Below are 13,182 nucleotides of genomic sequence, written 5' to 3'. Positions count from 1 at the left end.
ACCATAGTGCTTTAAATTCACGGTTCGATTCTTTTACAAAACTAAGCTACTTTTGTCTTGTAACATATAAAGAAAAACTTAAACTTAGATCATTTAAAGATCCACAAAGTTTAATTGTTAAATCAGTGTGTCGGACATAGCAGTGTTATCGCTGTCTCTTGGTACGGGGGCCTTGAAATATTTTTAAATTTATTTGACATCTCTAAGATTCAGCCAGATTGTGTTTATTGATTATGTTTGAATATAATGTTCTGAAAGGTATTTAATGTAAACTCTTTATTGTACAAAATAAGTAAACAAACACAGATGACAAACAATGAAATATATGTACAAAGGCGAACTTATCCCTTTAAGGGATCTCTACCAGTCAACCTTTGGGTATGTTAGGTACAATAAAATTAAATAAACTAAAACTATTATAAATCTAAAAATGGACCCTGCGGCATGGTGCTGCGGCAAAGATGCTGGCAGCATTTCCCGCTGGATCGCAAGACTGATGCGTTGAGCGAGGAAACTGCCAGCTCTTCGTTCTCCTGTTTCCAAGATAGGTAAACATTCAATGTGCCGTCTAATTCATGTGTGTAATTTTAATGTATGCGATACAATACTAATATTACATCGAGTACATTGAAAATTACTTTAGTTATTATGAAAAAAAAAATTTAACAGTACTCATATTTTAAAAAAGTAGCAGAACAAAAGTAGCTCAGTTTGCGATGGAATCGAACGTACTTTGCAAAAATCTCGTATCTCAAATCAATACGTCAACAAAATTGAACCTTGATCTAATGATTATAAAGTGCACTCAGAAAAATTATCCATTTTGAGATAAGAGTTTTTTTTTAAAGTAGTGACGATATAATATTTTATGTAAGTCGTTGAACCAAAAAAATAACGAGCAACGTAAGTAAATTAATTTAAAACATGAAGGCTTTTAGAGGGAAAATAGAACATTTCGAAATAAGAATTAGAATTAGAATTTTACAAACAAATTTTACCTTTTTTTAAATCAAAATCAAATCATCGTGTTATAATATCAAATTGCGAGAAACTCGTTATGATTGAACGTTACGATGAACACGTTATATATGTTACCGTCAAATTTTGTTTTTTTTGGGATATTCTTGGGGTTATTTGCTATCTTTTCACCCTTGGACCTTGGGTCCTAAGGTTCACAGTCCTAAGGGTTTTGGAGATATGATATTTTAAATATTATTCTCAAATATCCCGAAATCCCGCCTTTAAACGTTCGTTTTTTAAATAATAATAGTTTTTATTATAATTGATAGTCTCTAAGGGACGTTCGAGGATTTTTATTCCAAACAAATATTGATAAATTACTGATGGGCCAGAGAGTGACATAGGCTACTCTTTATCCCGGAAAATGCACAGTTCACGAGGGAACAGCGCGCGATAACCGAATGAGGGCTATCGCGTATGAATTCGCCGCTAGAGGCGCTAGTGTAGCGTGAGGTCTCCGAAATGTCAAATCTCATAGTTTTTGGGTGAGCTACGCGGGTTTATTTATAATTAGAATAATTTTGTGAATATTTTGCAATATCTGAAATTAATTATGGCAAATATGCGTTCCGGGGCAATGAATGTCTGTGTTTTGAGACAGTTTTGTCTTTCGTAAACCTTTGTCCTCCCTTTTTTCCAAACAAAATGGGGACTATGCAACACTGTGGCATGCTCGTTATTTTTATGGTACGGTTTTAAGGTGTATTAAATATGATTTTAATCTAAACTTTGTTTTCACGCCCGTAATAACAGACTTTGAAAGCCATACTTAAAAACCTCACGCAACAGTGCGCCATCTAGTGAGACAAAAAACGATAGCCCTCATTCCACGCGGACGAAGCCGCGGGCAAAAGCTAGTCAGTCAATAATGGCAAGATTAAGAAATCATTAACAAAATCACTTATTATATTTGGTAATCATAATCAAAAATCTTATTGTTGAAATATTTTTTGTGTTTTGTTTTGAAAACGGAATGTTTATGCGACTGTTTCAAATTGAATAACTTTATCGTCGAAATTAATAGATTAACAAAATATAAAACAACACACATTACACAGATGGAACAAAACTTCCTTTTTCTTTGAAATTAGTTAGAATAAAAAATACTTAGAACCTTTTATGTTGGAAATACAATGAGAAACTTTTTATTAGATCTGCGTTAAGTTTTTTGACTGGCAAAATATCGCTAGATGGCGTTAGTAATAGTATCAAGCTTGGATTGGTTCATTCAGTTACCTATTTAACCAATCGCAAACTCGACACGAACGTCAAAGTTGTCAGCGGACCTTACGATACTGAAACCAACTAGCCTGTCAGGGAAACGGTAAGTACGGATGTCATAATGACAGTCAAGTTTCGAGAACTATATAATGATCATCATGGCCTTGTATCTGTGACAAGCGACTTAAGCCTTGTGTCAGCAGTACTTTTTCTGGTACCGTAGCAGGACGTCCACTGTTCTTTCAAATAACATTATTACAGAAAATAACCTGTATACGAATTAATTGAAATGCCCGCAATGATATATCGGATGGCCACTATACCCTTAATGTGCGAGTCCGGGTCAAATTTAATTTACCCGTTTTTTTCATATCGAGTCCAAAAGCAAACGCTAAGAAGAAACAACAACAAAACAAGCATAAAAAGTTCTTTAACAATTAAACCGAATTAAAGTATGACTTAAGTCACTAATCGATCACTTTTCATCTATCAAATCGACGAAGTCATATAATATAATGAAATGTAATTAAGCAACGAAATAATAAAAGTGGGTGGAAAGAGAAATATCGTCACTTGTTTCTAGCTACCAGTGCTATTCGAAACGTTGTCGATTGCGTAAAATGTGTGAATCCAGTGAAATAAAAGTTTTATACCTGAAGAGCATATTGCCGGGAGTAGCGAAGCTGTAAGCGCCTATAGCATTATTACTTATACCGTTACTGTTAATTGTTTGTCGTAGAAACGTCCCGAACTCATTAGAGTTTTTATAATAGAACGCCATTTTGATGCCATTGACGGACGTTGGAGAAGTAAAATTCTCATATGGAGACCGCGAATCAGCAAGCGCAGCGTAGGACGTCCACCAACGAGGTGGACAGATGCCCAGAGGCTGTATTATCTAACGTGTCTGACACTCGTGATCACAATCAAATGACAATCACAGCAAGATCACAGCAATCACATGAAAATCTGTCAATTGATTGTGAGGTTGCGATGGTTGTGGGCGACTTCTATATCGGAAACACCTAGAGGTAGGAGTTGCATATGTCCATCGCAGTGGACGACTGAGTGGTGGCTGATACGATGATGATGATGTCCTAGAAGCGTAGTACAGTCAAGTGCAAAATAAGTATCTATTCGAACTACTCAAAAATGTTACTAAGTACGGCCTTGTTGCGTCGGAACAAGAGACTGTGGTACTTATTTTTGAAACTTTGAATAAGTTCATATTTTTACACTTTACTGTACATGGCCCATATATGAAATAGTTAAAACACAAATTTTTGTATTAAGAACTCAGACTTGATGCTTTGTTTTGCTGTCTTCCTCCGTGGTCTTCCTTTAGGTACTTATCTGAACTAATGGTACTCCCACATTGGCTGTTACAAAAGTTCTATAACGTTATAAAACATTTATTTTATAACATTTGCATAACAAATTTTAACAAAACAAATAATATTAAATCAGTTATTGCCACAGAAATAAGACAGGGCTACACAGATAAAAAACAATTACACATAATAAACATGTTATATGGTGTTATATAACCTATTATATTTAGTTTTTTTTTATAAGTAAACTAAATTTTTATACCAATGTGGGAGCGCTTAAACCATCTAATAAGTTGTAACAAAAGTTATAAAGTGTTAGTCAAAGTTATCGTGTTTTATAACATTTATAACAGCCATTTCATTTATTTATTTTTCATTTTATTTCCAATGTCGGAGCACCCTAATAATATAATTGAAAGCATTGATTTAATATCTTTAACATCTTACATAATTTGAACTAGATGAGTTTAGATCTCAACATAGTCTGTTTTTAGGGTTCCGTACCTCAAAAGAGGAAACCCTTATTTATAGGATTACTTTACTCCCCGTCTGCTTGTCTGTCCGTCCGACTTTAGTAGTGTCTCAAGACCGCTTTTCTAAGGAACGCTAACGTACTTTTTTATATGTACATTAGAAATGAGTTAATATATTTGTGCGTACAACATTTTGGCAACTAATTAATCAAACTCGTAATCACTTTTAGAAACATCTCGTTAAATGTAATAGCACTAAATTTATTTAATGATAATTGTTATTTAACGCATTTCAGAAAATTTGTTTTATAAATTCAATGGTAGATAAATATCTAAAGTGATTTGACTTCTCTTTAGTCATTATCTGTTACTATGATCTAAAATAGATGAATTACAATCTCGTCACGCAACCGTCAAGCTAATTTATTGTGCTAACCATAGGTATTGCCACGAGAGTTGAAGTGAATGATTACGCACACAGCTACATGAAGAACTGATAAAAGGAGAATGAATGAAATGAATGAGTGAATGTCAAAAACGCGCTGTCATTACATGTAATGTGTGTGTTAATAATAATAAACAGCCTATCGTCTTGTTTTTCAGGTAAATCGGTGGCTGGAAAATAACGATAACTTCATAGGTCGACCTCCAGCTGAGCTTCACATCATGTCTGAGCTAAATGAACTGAAATTCAACAGAAACCGGCAGCGCCATCCAGCAATGCCTGTATATTTTCCAGTCAGATCCATCAGACTAGCTGATCAAACTGTTTCACCAATGGCACCCACTTACACAATACCGCTTAGGCAATCCTATGATGAGATTGCTACAGAGCCGAATGAAACACAAACTTCTTTTAGTACACATCAAGTCCAGAATCATAAACCCTCGCAATCAGAGATACAAATCCCGACTCAATATACACAAACAGTATATGAACCACCAGTGACAGAGACAAATCCGCAACAGGATAAACACACATTTGTATGTCTCTTCTAACGCCGATATATTTTTTTAGATGGGGACCTAAATGTCATTAAGAAAACGACGATGCTCAGTACAAAGATATTGAGAGGAAGTTTTCCAAAACTGGTATCTTAATCATTTTACATGTTGAACAAATTGCTGCCCTTATTTGGTTTTTACTGTTTGATGTCGCTTCTACCGGACTCCGTTTTTTGAAGAAATGAGTCAAATAATAATATTTAATATGGTTTTGTCGCTCGGTTTATGAGACCCATACATAAATGTTTTTAAACTTGTGACTTTCGATAAATTGAGCGCATATTTGATACAATATTATGTACCTACCTGGTATTATACGTTTAACCTGTCCTCTCTCAGAGGCACAAATTTGTGCCCAAATTCCTTTGATCCTGTTATCCTGGGAGATGACAGATCAATTATGTATACCGATTTTAATTATATTGTTTTAATGACATATAAAAAATACTATAATTACGTAGATTTTACAATTAAACACAATGAATGTAATGAAACTTTTAGTGCATCAGAAATACTTGTAGATTAATAATAGGAAAAAGAACTCGCCAGCCTCGTATACCTATACCCATGTCTATACATAGGTACTCAGGCTGCAAGCCTTTCTTTCCCGGCCTCTGCAGTAATGTACCTACTATTGCGTGACTGTAAAAAACAAAACATTCTTTGTTTTCCTCACTTATACTGCAAGATTTTATTAATTTCGTAACAAAATTAATTAATTTGCTTATTATGCATAATTATTAATTAAGTACCGATTTACTGTTACGATCTGCCTTTAATATGTATGCATAACGGTTTTTGATAAGTACTATTAACATTATAGAAATAGAATGGACTAGCTAGTAATACTAGTATAGTAGGTACCTACTTATTTAGTTTCATGCTTTGTATATTTGTGCCTATGACATAACAGTGTATATTATTTTTATAACAACTGTAGATCTTCATTAATTAATTATGGTGACTTTTTTGTTCATTTATAATTTGTTGACAGTGTGTACATAACAATCACAAAATGTAAACTAAGAAAATGAAAAAACCATTGCATTCATCATCATCACCTGGAAGACGTCCACTGCTGGGCAAAGGCCCTTAGAACGCCACAATGAACGACAACGACAACTCGCCACTTGCATCCACCGGTTTCCCGCTACTCTCACGATGTCGTCAGTCCACCTGGTGGGAGGCCTGCCAACGCTTCGTCTTCCGGTTCGTGGTCGCCACTCGAGGACTTTTCTCCCCCAATGGTTATCTGTTCTTCGAGCGATGTGGCCATGCATGTGTATGTGTGTACATGTGTCGATTGCATTCATATCTAATACAAAATAAAAGTGCCTTAAAACAAATATTTTAATTTTCATTTCAAAAATTTCGTTATAATCGATACCTACAGTTTATTCTCGGTGCACATATAAATTAGTCAAAATTTCATATTAAATTATATTGTAACGGATCACTCACGTCTTAACCGAGTTTAGCTCGACATGTTTCAAAATCAAAGTCAAAACTTGCTTAAAATCAGCATGATTTCGAAAATTATTTTATTTAGTGGCAGATATCTCTGATAAGTATATCTATTTATTTTATTTATTTGGTAAGAAACAAACAGTCATAGAGATAAATAAAAGCAATTTACATTAATGGGTTATAAACCAGACCTATAGTTTCCTTAATTAACAAAAGATAAATGTGGATACATTTAGAAGAGATTTAGTAAAAAAGATGTAGTTATCAAAATACCAGGACAGTCAACAAATCCGATCACCAGGCAACCGCGGAACCCTACAATAGCAGGTTAGTTTAATTCCTTTACGTGAATGTTACAATTCCCAGAAATCGAACTATATACAGATATCTCAAAGTTAAAGTTAAAATAGGTACAGTCAAGTGTAAAAATATGAACTTACTCAAAGTTTCAATAATAAGTACCACAGACTCTTATTCCGACGCAATAAGGCCGTAGTAACATATTTTTGATTGGTTAGAATAGATACTTATTTTTGCACTTGACTGTACTAAGTTTATTTAATTTATCTATTTAGAAAGAACGCTAGCGTTGTGCAAGGTGATTGTACCACCATCAAAAATACTGGCACAGAGGATCTTAGTACTCTATTTCAACAATCTGCAATACTTGTTCAATCTGTATAAGTTTGCATTAATAAAAAAAAAAAAATATATCTATTTAGAAAGAACGCTAGCGTACTAGCGTGTGACGTCACAGACCGTACCATGACAGAAAACTACGGCATCAAAAGAAGTGTTTTAAAAGATGTACACAGATTTTTCATACAATATTAGTACCTCTATTAATTAATTTTTCAATCAATTTGTTTTTTTTGCTAAACATTAGTTGTGCATTTGGATGTTCTTTGATAATAAAGGGTATGGCAAATTTAGGAGTTGACAAAATTTAATAGGACATAAGTCCTAGTAATTTATGGTACTATGTAATATGTATGTGTGTGTGTTTATGGTACTATGGTGGTTTATTTACTCTCATAAGAGAGTGACAAAACAGATCCACACGACATTACACATCTCACAAGATCCACACATACGCTAACCCTCAAATGCTTCCCTTCTTAGGTAATTTCGTTTCCGACCCGTAACATGTCCCACTGCTGGACAAACCCCCTAGACACCCTTTCACGTTAAAACGGCCTTACATAGAAAAAGGCGATTGTCTAAAACCGAGTTTAAACTTGCAAGAAAAAGCCTTCAAGTTGCATTACATTGCGAGGCCGTAAAGCCAACGAGTTTGTAGTGGGCAATCGAGGTCAATTGATGTCAAAATTTATGAAACTATCACTGAACTAAAAGAATTTCCTTGCTCACCCGCGACCTTAACTAAACTATCACCCCTGATCCATAATACATTTAAACAAACAATACAATGTTCTACCTTAGACTATGCCAGTAGCCCTAAAAAGGCTTTTCATTGGTCCATTCAGTTTCTATTCTAAAATAATTTTACAATTATTCATTCATCTTTCAAACAAATTACCAATCGATATTTTATCACCCAATCGTACTTAAATCATTCGACAAAGGGCCGTAAAGGCATCAATAATAGATTGGTAGTTATTCTCCTAAGGCGGCACGTAAAATTTTAATAGCATCCTTATATTTTATGGGCCAAGCGTTTTGATTAAGTACTAAATCTAAATTATATTAATCAGTTCAATTGTTTGTCGCGTGATATTAGAAAGTTTTTTTTATTAGCAGAGATCGTAAACTAGGCCATCCACAGCAAATTTGACCATTTTTAGCACTCCTTCGTCACATGTATTGCTATGAAATTTGCAATTATTCTGCTCCTGTGTCACAAACTGCCTGACCACCACCCCCCCCCCCCTTCTTAATTTGGAATGGGGTCGGGGCTGATTATTTCTATGAAAAATTTAAATGTTTGTTCCCGAGTTTTGGGTGTTTATGAATTGAGTAAAAATATTTTGACTTAAAAGACCACATCTAGTTTTTGCCTTTAGAATCAAATGTGCCCAACGTTGGGCTGCAGTTTAAATCATCATTAAACTTAATAGTCCATAACTTGGTTTAATAATGTTAATTAGAACGTAAAATAATATCCATTTATTTTAACGAGCACTAGCAAAAGTAATTAGTTTTAAATTATTAATGCAAATCATCATTAAAGCAGGATTCATTACACTCCATAGTTTTTAATCTTTCTTATAATCTAAATTCTTGACCGTCACCAAACAAAAATAAACAATCTAGTAAATAAATTAATGGAGTTATTTTAGAGCTGGGTCATTCGTAACGCATTTTCGTTGATCAATCAAAAGAAGTCTATTGCTGAACATATGCCTCACCCAACTGACAGTTTAAGCCGAATGAAATTTACAAATTCTTAGTTTCAGTAAAGTCGACGGCCAACGCTTGTCGAAACCAAAACCTGGCTATTTTCTTGGCCAAAATCATAAACAAAACCATTAGTAAAAATCTTTATTTGTAAACAAAATAATGTTACACATACAACACATACAGTCCATACAAGTTTAACGTGCACTACTAACGACTCCACAAACACACAAAACAACGATAGGAAAAAGAATTAATATTTTCTAAGATTTAAGTAATTTAATTTATTAATTTATATTAATATAAAGAAGAATCTCCTTTTAATAATGGATCCAACCTGTTCACAAAATATTGGTTAAGTTTTCGTTTGATATTTTTCTCATTTAAAATAGTTTTAATCTCCAGAGGCAATTCATTAAAAAGAAAAGGAATCTTGCAATGGAGACGCTGGGCCCCATACAAGTTCTGGTAACGCGGAGTACTGATAAACTTCTTCTGACTTCGACTCGTATTTTTGTCATTAAGGAGCTCCACTTTTACGATTCCATCATTAAATAAATTTTACACCAGAATGGCGTGCTTAACAATGAAACATGAAATTTAGCACGGACATACCTACTTCTAACAACGAACATGAAAATAATTATATAGTTTGCTCTATAGAAATCTTCGTGGAAATTTAGTAAAATTTCAAAATATTATCAACATGAGCAAAGTGGCGCGCAAACGCTAGTAAAACATACTTTTTACAAACGCCTATTCCTTAGCTAATTTAAACCCAGTTTTTCGAGTTAAATTGAATCAGTCCCAATCTAAGGAGTTGTAAATAATTTATTCGGTCTGCATTTACCCGTTTTAATGGGATTATCCGGGTACGCCATTCGCAATTGCCCGCGTAAGCCAGGTAAATAAGTTTGAGAGTAAGGGGACACCCAATGGAAGCTTGGAAATGAATGGGTTGAGTCTGTATAAAGGTACAGTCAAGGGCAAAGATATCGACACGGCCAAAGTTGGCCTTAATGTTAAGTGCATAAAGTCGTGTAAGCATATTTTTGTAACTTTGGCCGTGTCGATATCTTTGCCCTTGACTGAACTGTAGGTTTGCAAACCACATTGTAAAAAAAAATAGGATTTAATCATCATCATCATCATCAGCCGGAAGAAGTCCTCTGCTGAACAAAAGCCTCCTTAGAACGCCACAATGAACGACAACTCGCCACTTGGATCCACCGGTTGCCCGCAACTCTCACGATATCGTCAGTCCGGTATCTCTCCTTTTCGCAGAATTATTGTTTGCCAAATGTTTCATTTGACAACTGGTTTCATTTCCCAACTCTCAATTTTCTCCGAAACCAAAAATTGTTATCAGTATGTAAAGCATAAGAATGCTTTTATACTCGTAGAACACAGTTAGGTTGGGTTAGGTTTGTTTTAGGAAATTTCCGAAAAAAAATACCGTAAACTGCTTCAACTTTGCCTTCTGTCCCCAACATTGCCTGATTCGATTTAGAGTCGATAACTCAGCACTCTTAAAGGTTTTAAACTTTTATCTACACTGGAACTATTATTACGGGGGGATAAAAGTTTAAAAACCTAGAAGGGTGCTAGTTATCGACTCTAAATTGAATCGGGCAATGTTGGGGCCAGAGGGCAAAGTTGAAGCAGTTCACGGTATAGTTCCAGAGAAAATCCTGAGTTCGGGCATTCCCCAAATTAAATATTTGGGAATCGTGAGTTGGGAAAAGGCAGAGAACCCGTCAGTCCACCTAGTGGGAGGCCTGCAGGGCTACTACGAAACTCGAAACTCGAAGTTCGTATCGTACTGTCCCTCTTGCTCTCGTATTAAATAGTATGAGTGTCAGAGGGACCGCACGACACGAACTTCGAGTTTCGAGTTTCGTAGTAGCCCTGCTGCCAACGCTTCGTTTCCCGGTTTGTGATCGCCACTCGAGCTGGAATAACTTGACCAAATTAGTTTTTTTTTAAATCCCCGACATAGTCATTGTAAAGCCGAGTTTAGACTTTGAAGAAAACTCGTGCAAATTGCATTTCATTACGTCACTCGATTGACCACTACAAACTCGTTGGCTGTACGGCCTCGCAATGTAATGCAACTGATGTGTAATGAACGATTTTTCTTGCAAATCTAAACTCGGCCTTAAGTTTCATGACATAAAAAAACATTTGAACCGATTTGAATGAAACAAAGCCAAGAATTAATTATTTAAGTTGAATTCTTTAAAAAAATGCGTTTGCATCGCTTAATGAGAGCTATCGTTTTTTGTCTCACTAGATGGCGCACTGCTGCGTGAGGTTTTATACACCTTAAAACCGTACCATAAAAATATCGAGCATGCCACAGTGTTGCATAGTCCCCGTTTTGTTCGGAAAAAAAGGAAGGACAAAGGTTTCCGAAAGACAAAACTGTCTCAAAACATAGACATTCATTGCCCCGGAATGCATATTTGCCATAATTAATTTCAGATATTGCTAAATATTCACAAAATTATTCTAATTATAAATAAACCCGCGTAGCTCACCCAAAAACTATGAGATTTGACATTTCGGAGACCTCACGCTACACTAGTGCCTCTAGTAGCGAATTCATACGCGATAGTCCTCATTCGTTTGAGACCTACGATGCCACAAACCGACAGACAGACAGACAGGCGTCAAACGTATATAACCCCTTTTTTTGTGAGAGGTTAAAAACTAGACGCAAACAGAGTAACAATATTTGAATTCGTGATCATTCCAGCCTTTATACGTCCCACTGCTTCAAGCTTCCTCTCAGCATGAGAGGGCTTGGTTCGTAGTTCCCACACGGGCCCAGTGCGGATTGAGAGCTTCACACATGCCATTGAATTTGTTTCGTAGGCTTCTGCACATTCCTCGCGACGTTTTCCTTCACAGTAATGCTCGTGGTAAATTTCAAATGTAATTACGCACATGAATTTCGAAAAACTCAGCGGTGCGAGCCGGGGTTTGAACCCACGACCCTCTGCTTGAGATGCGATAGGTCAAACCACTAGGCCAACCTTTGTACATATACACAGTAAAAATTATGGTTTTTATAATATTTCATTTGGGAGACACTATCACTACACTAACAGATATGAGTTTGTATGGGCGTGTACACGAAAAATCGGGTCGGTATTTCCATGTCGGTACGGTATTATCTGGGTCGGTAAATAGTGTCACCCAGCCATTTCAAAGCAAAATCAGAGATGTTTATCATAATCTTATTGTATCGTTCTACTAGGTTAATTCTGGAGCCATATTTTACCACCACTCAAGCATTTCAACATTTCTATAGAAATCCAATAATATTGGAAATGAAGTTATCATGTCAGCCCTCCCTTTCATATCGGATAGGAATATTAAACCGATAAATTTGAATTATTCATCCAAATTTTGAAAGGTTTGAAGATTTCTTTTAGATCAGTGGCATAAGACTTCAACGGTATCAACTTTGTTTTAACAAATAAAGAAAAAAAGTATTTTTGTAAATAGTACCTAAAATGAACCCTGTCGCTGTTTTTAGGGTTTCTTAAACAAAAAAAAAATCTTATTACAGTTATTACTCAGGCTTGAATATGTGTCCGGCTGACAGGGCTTTTGAACCTTAATCAGTGGATATAACTATTTATTGACACAGAATATACAAAAAATAATAAATAAGTTAGTAAAAATCATTTCATCATTAAAGGTGTCTGTCCCGGTGTAAAAAAACATTCGACATTTTCGTAATGTCAACAGTACAAGTAATACGGAATCTTTGTATGTTAGTCACTTGTTATAGGGCATTTAAAAAGAAGAGACTCTTGTCCAGAATATGGATTCAAATATTCAGCGGTATTACAAAGTAAATAATTTATTTAATCAGGCGTTAAGTACTTTGCGGAGGTCCATATTATTATTATCATTGAACTATAAACTATAACTTTGTTGACCCGCGACCTTACTATAACTATGTTTATTGTCTATGGTTTTACAAATCTTGATCACAAAAAACGGTTATTCTTTTTTTTTATTTCAAATAGCTGGCAAACGAACATGCGGCTCACCTGATGGTAAGTGATCACCGCCGCCCATGGACACCTACAGCATTATTAGGACTGCGGGTGCGTTGCCGGCCTAAAAGGGGGGAGGGGGAGGGAGTAGGACCTCCGGATCTCCCACTCACCGTACGAAACACAGTAGCAAAAGTACTATTTCACGCCAGTACATTGTGGTGTATTGGTTTTCACTTTACACCAACTTCATCCCGTTTACCGTTCACACCAGTGAATGTACCTGTTTGAGTT

At 35.4% G+C, this 13,182-nt stretch overlaps 1 long non-coding RNA gene across 1 annotated transcript; it reads left to right on the top strand.

The window, feature by feature from the left end:
- Positions 1-2,328: 2,328 nt before the first annotated feature.
- LOC141436847 (uncharacterized) lies at positions 2,329-5,653 on the top strand. The gene is made up of 2 exons (XR_012452339.1): positions 2,329-2,926; positions 4,649-5,653. It is a non-coding gene; the product is annotated as an uncharacterized lncRNA (long non-coding RNA).
- Positions 5,654-13,182: the final 7,529 nt, after the last annotated feature.

Source organism: Choristoneura fumiferana, chromosome 17 (assembly GCF_025370935.1).
Source record: "Choristoneura fumiferana chromosome 17, NRCan_CFum_1, whole genome shotgun sequence".
NCBI classification, from domain to species: domain Eukaryota; kingdom Metazoa; phylum Arthropoda; class Insecta; order Lepidoptera; family Tortricidae; genus Choristoneura; species Choristoneura fumiferana.
The sequence above is the reverse complement of the archived record's forward strand: the minus strand, read 5'-3'. Positions and strand labels throughout refer to the sequence as shown.